This window comes from Bos indicus x Bos taurus, chromosome 17, assembly GCF_003369695.1.
Source record: "Bos indicus x Bos taurus breed Angus x Brahman F1 hybrid chromosome 17, Bos_hybrid_MaternalHap_v2.0, whole genome shotgun sequence".
NCBI lineage: Eukaryota > Metazoa > Chordata > Mammalia > Artiodactyla > Bovidae > Bos > Bos indicus x Bos taurus.
Genome location: NC_040092.1, coordinates 21547388 through 21564583, shown reverse-complemented (window position 1 = coordinate 21564583; position 17196 = coordinate 21547388). Strand labels below are relative to the sequence as shown.

Sequence of the window (17196 nt, the reverse complement as noted above, 5' to 3'; positions counted from 1 at the left end):
GTGTTCCTGGCTTTGAGGGTCAAGGACGGGGCAGAGAGCCTAGGAATACAGGCAGCCTCTAGAGTCTGAAAAAACAAAGAGTGCATTCTCATAGAGAACCCCCAGCAGGGGCATAGCCCTGCTAACACCCTGATTTTTCTCCCTGTTAGATCCATTTCGGACTTCTGACCTCCAGAACTACGAGATAATGAATTTGTGCTGTTTTAGGTCACTGCGTTTGTGAGCGTTTGTTACCGCAGCAAGAGGAAGCTCAAACAGAGCCTGCATCTTCCCCGAGAACCCCAGCATCCAGGGGCAGCCCGGTCACTTAGGTCGTGTGTGTCCCCTGCCACTAGTAACCTTGGAATCAGACTGAGGGACATGGAGTGAAGACAGGAAGCTGCAAACCATAAAAAGGCTGTGCTGGAGGAAAAAATAAAATGCAAAGAAGAAAAGAAGTCTGGTGGTTTAGTGGTCAAGAGTCCGCCTATTGATGCAGCAGACACGGGTTAGATCCCTGCTCAGGGAACTAAGATCCCATGTGTCTCAGGGCAGCTAAGCTCTAGCGCCACAGCTAGAAATGCCCGTGCACTGCAACTAGAGAGAAGGTCATGTGCTGCAACTAAGTCCCAATGCAACCAAATAAATATTTAAAAATTGGAAAAAAAAAAAAAGGCTAGAACCAGAGAGATGACCAGATGTTTTGGAGCAGAAAAGGAATGGTGCGAGGTAGGGATGTTTGTGTGTTTGTATGTTCTTTCTTTCTTTCTTTTCATTCCTTCCAATCTAGTGGGGGGAGTACCTGGCTCAGATGAAGGGCCAGAGAAAACTCTGTGTCCCCAGCCTGTCTCCCCACCGTGCTGAGCCACAGATGATTCTCCTGGGTGGGGTCTCCCAAGGGGCAGGTGCTGAACCTTCTCAGAGGAGATGGGCGATGCCACACACTGCTTCCTTCTCAGCTTTATTGGAAAAAGGAAGAAAATGACCCACGCCTTCAGCCCCAAAGTCCTCTGGGCTGGCGTCCAGAAACCTGAAGCCTGCAATTAAATGAAACTGGATCTTAAGGTGGGGAGAGCTTCTCCAACCTGGGGGCGGAGGCACTGGAGACCAGGTCCTGGGGACCCAGCTGCCTGTGGATGGGCTATGTGGGATTCAGGGGCAGAAAGGCTGCCATGGGTAGAGGGGAGAGGTTAGGAATGTTCTAGTCAGCCTTGGTCCAGGAGGCTGGGCTCCAGGGCACCAGCTAAGGGGGCCACCTTTTTTTTTTTTAATTTATTTGGCTGTGTTGGGTCTTAGTTGCAGTACATGGTGTTTAGTACCCTGACCAGGGATCGAACCCAGGCCTTGGGAGGATGGAGTTTTAGCCACTGGCCACCAGGGAAGTCCCACGTGGCTGCCTTTTATTTCCCAAAAAAAAAAATTGCAGATGACTTTCTGGTCACCTGAGTCCCCTCCCCTGGAGACTACCACTTCTCCACTGAACGTGTGCCCTTCTAAAAATGTTGTCACACGTGCAGGGGCCTCTGTCTGGCTTCCCGAAGGACCTAGGAGCCCTGTCTCATCTCTAGGCAGAAAAGATGCACGTGGCCAAGTCTTTCTGCGTGTGCCGCTCTGCAGTTTGCTATCGGAACGAGCTGTGGGACTCTGCCAGTTTTGTAGGTCAAAAGTGGTCGAATATCGACAGCTTTTATATAACTCAGCCTAGTAATTTCCTCTCCACGCTGAGACAGGCAAGCAGACCGAAGTGGTTCCAAGCAGGGATTCTGATGGTGTGGGTTCCCACCCCCTCCATGGCCTCTTATCAGCTGCGAGGCATTGCCCTGTGCCTCAGTTGCCCTTTAAGTAAAATAGGGACTGAAGTAGTATGTGTTTTCTAGAATCGTTCTGAGGATTAAAAATGTAATACACAAAACTGTGTACCTACTGTGTGCTAAGTCACTTCAGTTGTGTCCGACTCTTTGTGATCCTATGGTCTGTAGCCTGCCAGGCTCCTCTGTCCTTGGGATTTTCCAGGCAAGAATGCTGGAGTGGGTTGCCATGCCCTCCTCGAGGGGATCTTCCCGATCCAGGAGTCAAACCAAAGTCTCCAATGGCTCCTGCATTGCAGACAGATTCTTTATCACTGAGCCACCAGGGAAGCCTGTGTACCTATTACTGTTATTTTTCAAAAATTCCCTGGTGGTCCAGCAGTTAAGACTCCACACTCTCACTGCTGAGGGCCCAAGTTCAATCCCTGGTCAGGGAACTAAGATCCCACGAACCGCACAGTCAAAAAAATAAATTAGGATTTTGTGGCTTAAAAAAAAATTTGTTTTAAATTTTGTACTGGGGGATAGCTGATTAACAAACAATGTTGTAATAGTTTCAGGTGACCAGCAAAGGGCCTCAGCCATACATATACATGTATCCATTCTCCCCCAACCCCCCTCCCTTCCAGGTTGCCACATAACACTGAGCAGAATTCCATGTGCCATACAGTAGGTCCTTGTTGGTGATCTGTTTAAAATGTAGCAGTGTGTGATTTGTGACGTTTTGATGCAGTTAGATCTCAATGAATTTTAACTTCTGTAGAGATAGCGTCTTGTCATGGTGATACAGGACACGTGATCGGTGTATTCCCTAGATGCCGCTGGGGTGGGTTGCAGCGTTTGGAGCTTCTCCAGGTGCCTCCAGGTGCTCATGTGCTGTTCTCCTCTGCGTATTCCTGGGAGTGAGACCGCCAGCTTGTGGCTCTCCTAGATGATGCTGGCAGGCTCTGCAAGGGGGCTGCCCTGGCTGGCCCTCTGCATTGGGGTGTAAGATCTCCTAGCAGCCAGGGCCTTGGGTAAGACATGTGGTTTGACAGCTACCTTACAAAAAAGACTTTCTTGGTTTCTTTTTTATTTTTTGGTGGTGCCAAGTGACATGCCAAATCTTAGTTCCTTGACCAGGGACTGAACCCGTGGCCCCTTCAGTGGAAGCATGGAGCCCTAACCACTGGACTAGAGAAGTCTCTTTCTTGGTTTTCAGAAGCAGAACAGATGTGTTCTCTATAAATTGGAAAATGAAGAAACCAAAAAAGCCTGCATATTAAAAAAAAAAATGCAACCACATTCCCATCCCCCAGAGAGACTGTTGGCATCTTAGTGTCTGTGGGTTTGGATAGAAAGGACCAGTTCTGACCTTTGCTGCCTGGATGTGACCATGGGGAGAGGGAATGGGGAACTGTCTAGATTCTGCAGCCCCTTCTCTAGACCTGGTGGGTCAGAATTTTCAGGAATAGGGCAGGTGTCTGGCAGCTCTGGGATGGGGCTTTGAGTCAGTTGGACATGGGACCTGCCTTTGCCCTGCAGTCGCTGTGTGACTCTGAACACAAAACCTTGCCTCTGTGACCTCGTCTCCTTGCAGGCTTTTGTTCATGCTGCTGCTGCTGCTAAGTCGCTTCAGTCATGTCTGACCGTGCAACCCCACAGATGGCAGCCCACCAGGCTCCCCCGTCCCTGGGATTCTCCAGGCAAGAACACTGGAGTGGGTTGCCATTTCCTTCTCTAATGCAGGAAAGTGAAAAGTGAAAGTGAAGTTGCTCAGTCATGTCCGACTCTTAGGGACCTCATGGACTGCAGCCTACCAGGCTCCTCCGTCCATGGGATTCTCCAGGCAAGAGGACTGGAGTGGGTTGCCATTGCCTTCTACTTGTTCATGCTGGAGGTGCCCAATTAATGCTTGAGTGAATGTTGTGCTGCAGGATTTCTCGCCTGGACATTGCTGATGTTCCTGGACATTGCTGGGGTGGATGCTTCTATTTGGGGGCTGTCCTGGGCACTGTCAGATGGTTAGCATCATCCCTGGTCTTTACGCTAGGTACCCTCCACCCATCGTGATAACCAGAAATGATGACAGAGGTTGCCCAGTGTCCTCTGGGGGGGCCACAAACACCCCCCAGGATGCCTGTGGTGCTCTTAGGAGGGCAGAGACGTCCTGTGAGGGAGTTTTCCTCGGAGTCTGTGTCCAGTGTGTGGATTTTGTTCATTTGGATGCTCTCACTGAGGGGACCTACCGGGTGTCAGGAGCTCTCCCAAGTTCTAAGATGTGGCTGGGATTATGTCAGGCAAGTGCACCCTGGCTGCTCCCCCTCTACCGAGGCGTTAGCTGGACACTCTGCTCACCCGCTCCTGACTTGGCATCGGGATGTGGTGGTGCCTTAAGGCCCGTCCCTGCCTCAGTCTCCCCCTCTGCGAAATGGAGGAAGTGTTGTCCTAAGGGTTGCTGCTGATCCTGGGGGGAACCCTGTCACCTTGTGGGCTTCCCAGGTGGCGCTTGTGGTAAAGAATCCGCCTGCCACTGCAGGAGACATAAGAGATGCGGGTTCGATCCCTGGGTTGGGAAGATCCCCTGGAGGAGGAAATGGCAACAACCTGCTCCGATATTCTTGCCTGGGAAATCCCATGGACAGAGGAGCCTGGCGGGCTACAGTCCATGCGGTTGTAAAGAGTTGGACACGACAGAGCAACTAACACTAACACTTCCTGGGCCACAGGGCACACAAGATGCTTTGTGATGGTGAGCAGATGATGTGTGCAGACTCACAAGGCCAGTGTGCACACATCTGCCTTTGGGGAGTTGCTGCAATAGACATTGCGGGGGTGGGGTCGGGGGTGTGAGTGAGGTGTGGGCGGGTTGCAACAGTGTCCTCTCTGTGCCTGGCTGTGCGAGTGGGGGTCTTTGCTGGAGGGTACTCAGCTGCCCTCCTCCCCGAGTCCCTGAGGAGCCGGCTCAGTGGAGATCCCTAAGGCGATTAAGTGGGTTCATTTGATCCTGAACGTGAACTTGAGCAGGCGGCTTATCTCCTGGAGATGAAAGCCGGGCTGGCGAGGCGCCACCTGGCCATTCGGGGAGTGCGGGATTTTCTCCTCCATCCCCTGCCCACCCGGGGCCTGTGCTGGGGGGCTTTTGCCCCATCCACCTCCAGTCCCTTCAAGCTGCACGTGGTGAACCGGGGCCGTGTGCTTTTTCTGTGTCGAATAGCAGCAGGCGCTTGCTGCGTTCATTCGTCCGGTCCTCTCCATCTCGTGAGCTAGCGAGGATCACATCCTCACTTTCCCTGTGTTTCAGGCAAATGGCTAAGGCTCAGAAAGGTTGGCTGACTCACCTAGAGCCACACAGCATCCTGACAACCGTTGGGGATATCTTGGAAAATCCCCTTTACTCCTTGGCACTGAGATTCCTCCTGAATACAGTCTTGACTTTGCACAGAATTAACCAGAACAACAACAATCAGTGTATGCCCCATTGTAGTATAAGAGGAAATGGGAGGAAGTTGCTGCTGGCTCCTACTCAGCATGAGTAAGTGTCGATCCGAGGCAAGTGAGATCAGAGGCGTTTCGGTTCTGGAAACACATGAAAGTGATGTTCAAGAAAAGGCTAGTGTTTGGATCAGTTCTGGCAGGTTTGGGTTTTTTTTTTTTAACGGCCAGGTTATTTGAAAATTGTGTGGGGAGGGTGCCTTTTGCGGCGTGGGACTGTCCCATTGGCCGAGTGCCAGTCACAGGACAGCCAAAAACATCCCTGTTTGTTTCTGAGATGTTTCAGGGTGGGGACCCTGCCTAGGAGACCCCCTAACAACACAAAAATAACAATATGCTCTTAGTGGTGGGGGATGGGACCACTGTGGTTGAGACCCTCTCTGCTTTCATAATAGCAGGCCAGGTACTGTGGTCCCCCTCCCTGCTCCACTGTCTGACCTGGGCACCCATCCAGCCTTTTCCTGGCCTTGGAATCCATCTATTCTTGTTCCTACCATTTTCTTCATGCTCTCCAAAGGAGAATGAGAATCTTCAGCTTCTGGTCTCACATTCTTCCCTCCCTACTTTTCCTCCTTCTCTGAGAATAAAACTAGAGGCTTTGAGCATGCTGGGGAGCTGCCCGCCTCCCCCCTGCATTGATGTGTCTCCAGCCACATCCCTCCCCCACCCTGACCTCTGTACTCAGCCTCTCTACTTGCTGTTCCCCCACAAGGAATGCTGTTCCCTGTGATTGGCATGGTGACTGTCATCAGGTCTCAGGTCATATATCACCCTCAGGAAGTCCTCCTGGCTGCCCAGTCAAGCACCGCCCCCCACTCCAAGCCACTATCCCAGCCCCTCACTCAAGACGTAGTTGTTGATCAATGAAGTTTCTCAGTTGATTCCATTCCTTGGTGTGTTGTTGGCCTTCCCACATCAGAAAGTCACTTCCAGGAAAGCAGGGGCTGCTTCTATCTCATCCACAGCTGAGCCCCCAGTGCCTGGAACGGCGTCAGGACATGACAGGGGCTTCCTGCCAAGGAATCCATCGGCTGTCAGTAGGGATGGCTCGTGTGTTTCTTGGCAGGGAGACCAGGCCTGGCCTGACCTGGAGAAGAAGGAGGATGGGTCCTGGACACAGGGTCCTTGTCCTTTCAGGGGGTTCTACCCTGTCTGGAACTGACCAGACCAGAGGGCCGGCCCAGGGGAGGGGTGGGTACCACTCACTGCCATTTCCTGTCCAGGAATAGAGGCTCTTCGCGGGGACCATGGTGGGGATGGGGTCAGCGGGGTGACATTGCCCCCAGGATTATTTGTCAATGTCTGAAGACATTCCATTTGTCCCAGCCCGAGGGAGGTGCAGCAGGTGTAGTGGGTCGAGGCCAGAGGTGCTGTGAACATCCTATAGGGCACAAGCATTTGTGCTAAGTCACTGCAGTCATGTCCGACTCTTTGTGACCCCATGGACCGGGGATTCTCCAGGCAAGAATACTGGAGTGGGTTGTCGATAAGAACTGAATGTCTCAAGTGTGAGGACGTGGTGTCAGGCCTTAGAAACGCACATCTTGGTTCCGCCCTGGGCAGGGGAGGGCAGGAGCACCCAGGTTTCCTTTTCGTGCTGTGTCTGTACTTCTGTGGCCCAGAGTATGCCCTCTCCCCAACCCCTCCCGCTTCTATAGGGACTCTGAACATCCCAGAGTTGTTTGTCCTAGCTGTCACCAGCACCGGGAAGCCTGGCAGTTCCCTGCGTGACATGCACCATGCCTGATGGGTTCCACAGTCTGGCTGCCACAGTCTCTCTCGCCTCTCTGGTGGGAAATCCCTCTTGAGAGGGTCCTTTCCAGGACCCTTGTTTACAGATGGGGAACTGGCGGCCCAGAGAGGGTAAGGAGTTGACCAGGGTCACACAGTACAGCACAGCCTGGATATGGGAGGCCTGACGCTTGAGCAGGAAAGGCCCTGAGGGAGGGACTGTTAGCTCTGGGGCTACTATGGTCCCCTCTCTCCAGCCAACTGGTTCTTCCTTCTGGCCAGAGCATTACGGTTATTTTATAACATTGCAAGTTTTAAAGTATTTCACGTCTGTGTGTATTTGTATATATTGTCAGATTGCTTTTCTGTATTATTCAGGGCACATTTATTCTTCTTATTTAAAAAATAAATAGTTGGTCCATCCCCACAATGGAATACGATTCAGCCATAAAAAAGGAACGAGTGCTGATCCATGTTGTAGTGAGGATGGACCTTGAAAACATGAGGCTGAGTGAAAAAAAAGCAGACGCAAAGGGCTGCATATGGCGTGGTCCCGTTTCTATGAAATGTCCAGAATAGTTAATCCATAGAGACTGAAAGCAGATGAGTGGTTGCCAGGGGCTGGGGGGAGGGGAGGGGGCGTGGAGGCAAACTGCTCAGTGAATAGGGGTTTTCTTTTCTCTTTTGGGTGTTGGAAATGCTTGGAACTAGAGTTGGTGACCTCACAGCACTGTGAATGTAATCAAGGCCACTGAATTTTTCACTTTATAATGGTTACTTTTATGTTGTATGAATTTCACCTCAATAAAAAAACCCATTTGGGAACTGAAAAAGATGCGTCTTTATTGGGCTCTTACTGTATGCTCAGCAGTCTGTATGGACACTTTCACTAAGTCTCTGAGTCCTGTGAGATGAGAATTTCCGTTTCACTGGTGAGGAACTGGCTCAGAGATGTTAAGCAACACACCCGGGGTCACCCAACTGGAAAGCAGGGGAACCTGGATTTGAAGCTAGGTCTCAGGCCAGATCCTCAGGTCACCACAGCTGCGCTCTGTGGTCTTTCCTGCCTGCCTGCCCTCCAGCCAGGAACATCCCTGCGGGCACTTCCCTGATTGGGCCCCGGGTGGGGCGCAGGGCTGGATGTGATACAAAGGCCCTAGAGCAGTTCACTGCTTGCCTGCCTCGTGGCTGTGCTGTGCCCCTGGCCCCCTACCCCCACTCCACCACAGAAGCAGGAACTTTCCAACACAGAGCCCGGCTGTGAATCAGCGCGACTCACTCTGGAGAGTTCGTGGGGCCTCCAGGGCTGTTTTCAGTTTCCGTCGAGTTTCTCACTCTGACTCAGTGTTGGCCCCCGCCTCCCTGCCCCAGCGACCTGGGCTTCTGAACACCTGTGGGACATCACAAAGAGCCGGCTTTGAAGCTGCCCTTTGCTGGGTGCTCGGGCCTCAGTTTTCTCATCTGTGTAGTGGGGGCAGTGAGGGAGGTGTTTAGGGTGTTTACTGGCATCGAACAGTGGATCCCAAGGGCCGCATGTACCCAGGGTGTGCGTGGAGGGTTTTGGTGTGGACATGAAGGGCTGAAAGCTGGGAGCTCCTTGTGGGCACTCAACGCGGGGGAAGCCCATGCCCCGTACCCGCTCCACATCTGTCCTCGGAGGGTGTGGGTGGAGGGCTGTGTGTGTCCAGGGTGTTCTGTTCTCTATAACAGGCCAAGCCCAGTCAAGGAATGGTGGCCATGGCAGCCTACGTCTCCCACTGGGTCCTGCTGCAGAGGCTGGGTGGGGGGTCTGTGCTCCAGGTATTGTCATCCTGACCAGGCTGGGGGCCTGAGCCTGGGTGTCCTAGGTTCTGGGGTGGCTGGGCCTGGGTCCCTGGGGTGGCGGGCTGGTGAACCCTGATGGTGAGTTTGCCCCGAGCCCCGGCTGTGTATTTCCACTCAAAGTAACCCTTGGCATCACACCCCACCTCCCCCAATTTTACAGATGGGGAAACCAAGGCTCAGAGAAGCCAAGTGATGGCGTCAGGCTTAACAACATGGTAGAGCTGGCATTTGTGCCTGAGCCAGCCTGGCTTTAGTTCCCTTGCTTATCGCCTCCCTCTTGTAAAAGCACAGGAAGCAGTCTCAGAGTTTAAGCAACAGGCCTGGTCACCTAGCTCAAACTTGGTGCGGCTGGGATTGGGTCCAGGTCTCTGGCCGGATCCTGGGCTGCCAGGACTCTGTGTGTGGACTCGCTTGCCAGGCATCTCCGTCCCTTTCTGTGCAGGAAGGGCTGGTCTCCCTGGTGTGCAGGTCGTGGACGCTGGGGTGGGTCAGACAGAGGCTGGTGTTGGGGAAGGGAGGGGTTACCCGTGGAGACAAGAGCTTTTGCCAGTGTGACATGTGTGGCGGGGATGGGGTTGGGGGAGGGGGAATGGAGAGCTCCAGAGGTCCTGATCTCCCTCCCCCTCCCAGTCAGTGGGGACCACCCCTCCCTCCCTGCTGCAACCCCCCCCCCCCACCCCCCCCCCGCCCCGCCAGGGTCGCTGGACTCTTCGGAATATTCCCTGGGCCCCCCGGGTGACAAATCTCTTTCACCATCTCCTGACCCAGACAATTAATTGCTTCTGGCGATCCATGCATGGTTCCATGACCCCCCTGCTCTCCCACCCGCTGCCCTCAAGACCCCACACCCCCCACCTCCCCCCTGCCCTGCAGCCGCTAATGGCCCAGACCCTGCTCTGGGGCAGGGAAGCCCAGGGTTTGCGGGGCTGGGCCTGGGAACGCTGTAGTGGTTTTCCCTTCTGGCTGACCATCAGGCAGCCTCTTCCCCAGGGAACCCTGTAGCTAGCCCTTTAGGGCATTTGCCCTGTGTTCCTACAGGGTAGAAACTGAATTATTTTTACAGAGAGTCCAGGATGGGGCCTCTGAGGGACTTCCAGAGGCTTCTGGAAGTTTCCACCCCATGCAGTCCCCAGTGCCCCATTCCCAGAAAGCCCTCTCTCATCTCCCATCCCTCAGGGGACTCCCATGCAGAGGTGATGTGTGGTTAAAGTGGACACCCAGATGCAAATCTTAGCTGTGGGAACCCTGGGTACACTTTCTTGCCTCTCTGCCTCATTGCTCCCATCTGTACAATGGGGGAGAGTCATGGTAACTCGTGCGTACGATGCTTGTAAGAATTAAACCAGTTAGTAAGCTAGAGGGCTTAGCATGGTGCCCACTCAGAGAAAGCCACGGGGGGTTCCAGGTGTCTGCCACTGGTGGTGCTGGTGATGGACAGACAGAGGGCATCTCTTGGGTCTCTGCAGGCCTTGAAGCAAAGCTGCCCACCCCGCCCCACCCCGGCCCCCAACCCAGCCTGGTCTGTGCTGCCTGCCTTGCCTTGACCTGGACTTGGCTGGGAGCCAGGCTGCCAACACTGGGTGTGGCCCGAGCCCCCCCCCATCCCCCCTTCCTTCCAGAAATGGGTCGATATCCTGGCTCCTTCCTGGCGTCTAATTGCTCCTTTTGGCTGCTGTCTCCGCAGATGGCCCCACACCCTGTAGTGAGAAGATGGGCGGGAGGTTTCTGAAAAGTGTGTTCCGAGGTCAAATTGAGGGTGGAGGGGGTGGAGGATGGGGTGGCCAAGGGCAGTCCCCCGGGTGCCCATCTCTCTGCCCCTCACTGGTTGTGCCAGCTCGGGTGGGTGGCTGAACTATTTTGGGTCTCAGGTTACCCATCTGTGAAATGGGGTCAGGATAGGTGGCCCAGAACCGGGCATAAGTGAGCGCACTTACAGGAGGGGACTATTATTACTGCTGTGCTTGTTTCACCTGCAATCGGTGCAGGTCTCTAGGGAGCCCAGACGGGTGATTTGGAGGCTGGGGCACTCATGGGCAGGGCTCAGGGCTACTCCTCCTCCTTCTCCTGACTGTGTGCCTCCCTGGGATGGCCCTCGAGCCCCATGGAGTGGGGCGGCGCCCCCCATGGTTAGGTGGGCTGTGTCCCCTTTGGGCGGGGCCATGCATCCCCTTCTGTTGGGCCACAGCCCCTCCTCCCCACTTTGTCCTCCCCCAGGTCCTGTCCACTCAACATCCCTGCTGGCCGTGGTCTTGACTTGGCTGCCCCGCCGCCCCACCCCCTGCCCCTCAGCTGTCGCTGACTGCCGTGGTCTGGTGGGGAATAAGAGACCTGGGTGAACTCTTGGTGACTGCCTCTCCGCAGTTTCAAGGATCACCAGCCTCAGCTGTCACTTGAGAAGGAAAATAAAATACCCCAGTGGCTTCTAAATGGAAGGGGCCGCCTCCCTCTCGCTCTGGCTGTCTGGCCTGCTTACTACTGCAGTGACAGGGAAGGGCGACACCTGGCCCCAGGGGACAGGGGAGACTTCCCTGTTCATCTAGTGTGAAGAGATGTGCCCAGCAGGCCCAGGAGGTTCTGAGAGGGGTGTTAGGAACCCCCCTAACCCCCCGCCACCCTCTAATGCCTCAGGGCCCTGGCCTGCTCCTGCCCTGGGTCACACTGCACCTGAAGTCCCCAAATTCAGCCTGCAGGGACAGCTTCCAAAAGTTATGCCTGCCCCTTGGGGGCAGTGTCGGGATCTGCAGGGTCCTGTTTAGGGCCTCCATAGAGCACGTTTTGTGACTGGCTCATCTTGGCCTAGCAAGTTCACACTGCCACGTGGAGGCTCAAGTGGGGGTCACTTCCCTTTCCTCAAAGTAGCAGGCATTGCAGTTGTCCCCAAGCCCTGGGTGATTTTTGTGGAACATGATCTGTGCTACTGAAGGAGTTTGAGGTGGGAAGGCAGGGGCTGCCAGGGACGAGGGAGCCTGGTGGGCTTCCGTCTATGGAGTCGCACACGGTCGGACACAACTGAAGCGACTTAGCAGCAGCAGTAGCAGCTGGTGAAGGAGCGTCTTTTCTCCAAGGCTGACTCGGAGAGGTACCTAGTTCAGGCCCCGAGGGTCCTGGCTGGGGACCTTGTCCCAGCCCCTAAGCTTATTGGCCGAGTGATTGAACTTGACCTGTGCCCACTGAGGATATTGAGATGAAATAACAGGGACTATGGGTGGAGCATCTCCTCTCTGAGGGGCGGTACTGGGCTGGATGGGCAGAGCCTAGGCGGTGAACCTGCCCTGGGAGGAGGTGATGACTGGGCGGGACTACAGTGGTTAGTTGTGGCTCCTGCTTCTGGTTGGGCGCTGGCTTCTGGCCTCTGCACTGATTGGGGGAGAATCGTGGAGGACCCGCCCACAGGGCGGACCACTGAGGTGAATGGCAGCCTGGCTGTGCAATCCCTTCTTGGAGCCTCAGTCTGTCCATCAGGGAGATGGGCAGCAGCAGCTTCGGAGGATCGGGTCAGGTTACTACTGCCCTTAGACTGAGGGTCTGAGAACCCAGAGGAGAGTACCAGTACCAGTAACAGCGCTCAGCCCCATGTGTGCAGTTAATGCCGCCTGGGCACCTGTCCTGACTTCTCTCACCAGCCATATGAGCCTGGGGCAAATGACTCAATCTCCCCAAATCTCAGATTCCTCATCTGTAAAATGGGGATAATAAATAACCTACCTGAGGGACTTCCCTGGTGGTCCAGTGGTTAAGAATCTGCCTTCCAGTGCAGGGGATGCAGGTTTGATCCCTGCTTGGGGAACTAGATCCCACCCACATGCCACAACTAAGACCTGGTGCAGCCAAATAAATTTAACGAAAGGGCTTGTTGAGGTCTACACTGTGCCCTGTTCCAAGAGGCTGAGCTGTATTGACTCATTTAATCATCGCAGCAACCCTCTGAGGGGACTCTGTTACCACGCCTCAGTTTACACTCAGCGGGAGGGGGAGACAGAGGCACAGGGAATAAAGTGACTTGGGTGCCCAGTGCGGTGGTGGCCGACCGGGACTGGAACCTTAACTTCTGTCACTGCTTGCCTGTAGGCTTCAGGCACTGCAAGGGCTCCTTCAACATCTGGAAAGTGTGCCCCCCGGGGGCCCTGCCGAGGGTGCAGCCCGCATGGCTGGAGGCCCGGAGGAGGCAGGGCTGGGAGAGAGGATTTGTTCTGAGCCCTGGCTTGGGCAATCGCTTTTAGCAACTTGCCCAAGGGACAGGTGGAGGCAAAGGCCAGGTGTTGCCAGGGCCTCAGGGGGCCCGCAGAGTCAGGGCCTTGTCCCTGGGTGGCCTGGGGAGAAAGGCCTGGAGGTACTGAGGCTCAACTACCAAGCACTTAACTGGTATTGAGGCTGGAGCCCTGAGATTCTGACTTTAGGAGAGACGCCTGTGCAGGGAGATGCTGGGCTTGGGGAAGAGGACACCGCCTCCATGGAGCCCTCAGGGATTGACCTGGAGGTGTCTCCCTGGCCCTGCCTCACACTGTTCTACTTGGTGATGTGACAGTTCAGAATGTGCTACTCCCCTCCTGTGGCCTCACTGGAAATAGTGATAAAACCCTCACCTCCTGGGACACGCTCTCTGTCTTCCTATTTTCCTCCTCACCTGCCATTGCTCTTGTCATTCACTGCAGGCTTGCCCTGGTTTGGGCTTTACTTGTGGCTCAGCTGCAATGCAGGAGACCCCGGTTCGTTCCCTGGATTGGGAAGAGCCCCTGGAGAAGGGAAAAGCTACACACTCTAGTGTTTTGGCCTGAGAATTCCATGGACTGTATAGTGGATGGGGTCACAAAGAGTTGGACATAACTGAGCGACTTTCACTTTCACCCTGGTTTCTGTCTGTTACTGCAGTCACTGCCTTTTGATGTTATCTTGCTCTTTTCTTTTTTTTCCTTTTAAAGTTTTGGTTGTGCCTTGGGAATTCCCAGGTGGTGCTAGTGGTAAGAACCCCCCTGCCAATGCAGGAGACATAAGAGAAGAAGGTTTGATCGTTGGGTGGGGAAGAGTCCCTGGGGAAGGGCATGGCAACCCACTCCAGTATTCTTGCCTGGAGAATCCTATGGACAGAGGAGCCTGGCGGGCTACAGCCCATAGGGTTGCACAGAGTCTGACACGGCTGAAGCAACCTAGCATGTGTGCATGAATACGTGTGTGTGTGTGACTGAGGGTGGGCATGAACAGCTGAGTGTGCGAGCACAGGTGTGACTGAGACCTTGAATGAGGGGGTCTGCTCCTTGACTGGAGTCCCTTGCACAGGGGTCAGAGCTGCCTGCCTCCTAGGAGGCCCAGGGCAGGGGGACCTTTCCAGGCCCAGGGAGGTTGCAGTGGGTGTGGCTCTGGTGGGAAGTTCCCGCAGCTTGGGGTCAACCTGGGGGCCGGAGCAGCCATCTCCCCCCTCGTGCTCCTCCTATTCACACCCAAGGAAGGTCTTACTGCACTGCACACCCCTCTGCCCATCCCCCACCCAGTGACCTGGCTCCCGTGGCCTAAAGAGCTCAGATCTGGATTGGAATCCTGGCTCCTTCCCTTCCTAGTGGGATGACCTTGGGTGAGTTACCCCCACCCTCAGCATCAACTTCCTGGGCTGAAAACAGAGGCCACCCCCACCTTCCAGGATGGTTGTGGAACTTATATGGGGTAACAGGGAAGCAGCTGGAACCCAGAAAGGCTACAGGAAGTGTATGTGGTTCTCCTGCCCTCCCCAACCCAGAGCCGTCTCCAGGCCAGGAGGCTGTGGGAGCCCAGCATGGCCACCAGGGCTCCTCTTTGATCCCTCATCTGTGTGGATGCTACTTGCAAAATAGTCTCCATCCTGTCCATTTGTCCCACTTCCATCTCCACCCATCCTCCACTCCAGAGCCCGAAAAACGCACTCTCCAAATTCCAATGGGACCGGTCCCTTTCTGCATGCAGAACCCTCCGAAGGGTCTGCATGATCAGCTCTGTCTCTTCAGCATTCACACACACTCTGCTCCGACATCTGCACTGGGATCAGCTGTTCTCTGCCTGCCCCCACCATCTTCTCGTGTTGCCAACCCATCTCCTCCCCACCCCGATTCGGGCCAAGCACACCTTCCTCCTTGGGGCTTGGCGTGGCTTCTCCTGGAAAGTCCCCAGATTCTTCAGGCTGGGAACTGCTCTCTGGACCTGCATGTTGCCAGCATTGCTGAAAGAACTCTGTCTGTTCTCCCGGGGCTTGTGACCCTGGGGCTGGCCCAAGCCAGTCTGGACCCCACACCATCAGAGGATTCCATTTGGGGACTGGCTGGAGCTGGGAGAATGTGGAAAGCAGGTGGGATCTGATCTCCAAGCTGCCCTTCCAAGGTGGTTCCTGGGGAGAGCGCTCACCTACCTGACCCTGCCTGAGCCCTTCATAGGATCTGCTGCAGGGGACTGGCCATGGAGGCTCCCGGGAGCCCGGGGCTGGGAAGGCTATGGAGACACACCTGGTCTCCCTACTTCTAGCCTTCCTGCTTGGCCTTGTCTCTGCAGCTGCCCAGGACAAGTACTTAGCCTGGAGGCATCACAGTGGGAAAAAAACCAAAAAACTTAAAAGAATAGGAGAGAAGGGGCAGGATCCTCCCCCTTGAGCCACTGGCGGCTGCGGCCCCTTTTAGGACTTCTGAGTCTTGGAGCTTAGCTGCCAGCCCCTGCATCGGGGTAATGTAATGTCCAGCAGGAACTGAGCCCACGTCGGCTCTGCAAGCACTTCATCTCCACGGTGTCCCTGTAAGGTCAGTGTTTTTATCTTTCGTCTTACCCATTTTATTTTTTAACTAAAAAAGAATTTGTTTTGGCTGCACTGCATGGTTAGCAGGATCTCAGTTCCTTGACCAGAGATCAGACCTGGCCCCTCGGCAGTGACGGTTCAGAGTCCTGACCACTGGACCGCCAGGGAATTAAATTCCCTCGTCCCCATTTTAGAGAGGAAGAAACTGAGGCTCAGAGAGTTGAAGCTACCTGTCCCAGGGTGCACACAGCTAAGAGGGGCAGAGCCCAGATTTGAACCCAGGGAGCTTGGTTCTGGAGCCTGAGCCCTACATGCAGTGGTCTTGTGAGCGCCGGTAGCCTCAGCTCCACTTGCCTCTGATGCAGAGGAGGTTCCCTGAAGGTGCAGCCAAGGCAGAGATGTTTGTGAATGGACGGGTCTTGGAGATGGCTTTGGGGAGTAGGCCCGTCTTCTGGATGGGAAAACTGAGGTCAGAGAGAACTGAGGGCTTGCCCAAGGTCACAGCCGTTAGTAGAAGAACTGGGACCACAGCCAGGTTTTTGATCTCTGTCCAGTGGTCTGCCCATTACTGTTTGTTTGAAGTGTGTTGCCTGCTCAGTCGTCTCTGACTCTTTGCGACCCCATGGACTGAAGCCCGTCAGACTCCTCTGTCCATGGAATTCTCCGAGCTAGAATACTGAATCAGTTGCCATTCCCTTCTCCAGGGGATCTTCCTGACCCAGGGATCGAACATGGGTCTCCTGCCTTGCAGGCAAGATTCTTTACCATCTGAGACACCAGGGAAGCCCACTGTTTACTTGTTCTTTTTGTGTGTGTGCAGAGGCTAACACAGTAAAGAATGCATAAACACCTGGGTGCAGATTAATGACTGATTGTTAAGGAGATAGGTGATCAGTGTTCTAATTTTTGTGGGAAACATTTTTCTTTTGTTCTAGGGTGACTGCCTCTGCAGATCTCTTGTGAAAGTGGAGTCTTACCTTTCCCAGAATCCTCTAAATGGAATCCTGATGCGAGCTTAGTATCTGACATTCTTCCATGTGGTTGTGTCTGTAGTTTGTTTGAATTTATTGTAGAGTAGTAGTCCGTGGTATAGATGTACCGCTGTTTGTTTATCCCTTTGTCTATGGATGGATATATTGTTTACAGTTTTTTTGTGTGTGTGATGATGAATAAAGCTGTTATGAACATTCACGTATTGGTACAACTCTGTGTGTGAGCATATGCTTTCATTTTTCTTGGGTAAACACCCAGCAGTGAAATTGCTGGGTCATGTGGTCACCCAAATGTATGTTTAACTTCGTAAGAAACTGCCAAACTGTTTTCCTAAGTAGTTGCACCATTTTGCATTCCACTAGTAATGTCTGAGAATTCTAGTTGATCTGCATTCTTGCCAACACTTGGTATTGTCTGTCTTATTTTGGCCATCCAGATGCATGTGTAGGGTGTCTCTTGTTCTTATTTTTAAAAATATTTATTTGTTTGGCTGTGCCATGTCTTAGTTGCAACAAATGGGATCTGTTAGTTTTGGCATGTGGGGTCTAGTTCCGCAACCAGGGGTCGAACCCTGGGCCCCCTGCATTGGGAGTGGGGAGTCTTAGCCATTGGACCACCAGGGAAGTCCCTGGTCTCTTG

At 54.1% G+C, this 17196-nt stretch overlaps 1 protein-coding gene across 14 annotated transcripts in view; it reads left to right on the top strand.

The window, feature by feature from the left end:
• NCOR2 (nuclear receptor corepressor 2) overlaps positions 1–17196 on the top strand; it is a 237237-nt gene that overhangs the window by 16091 nt on the left and 203950 nt on the right. The window lies entirely within an intron of this gene.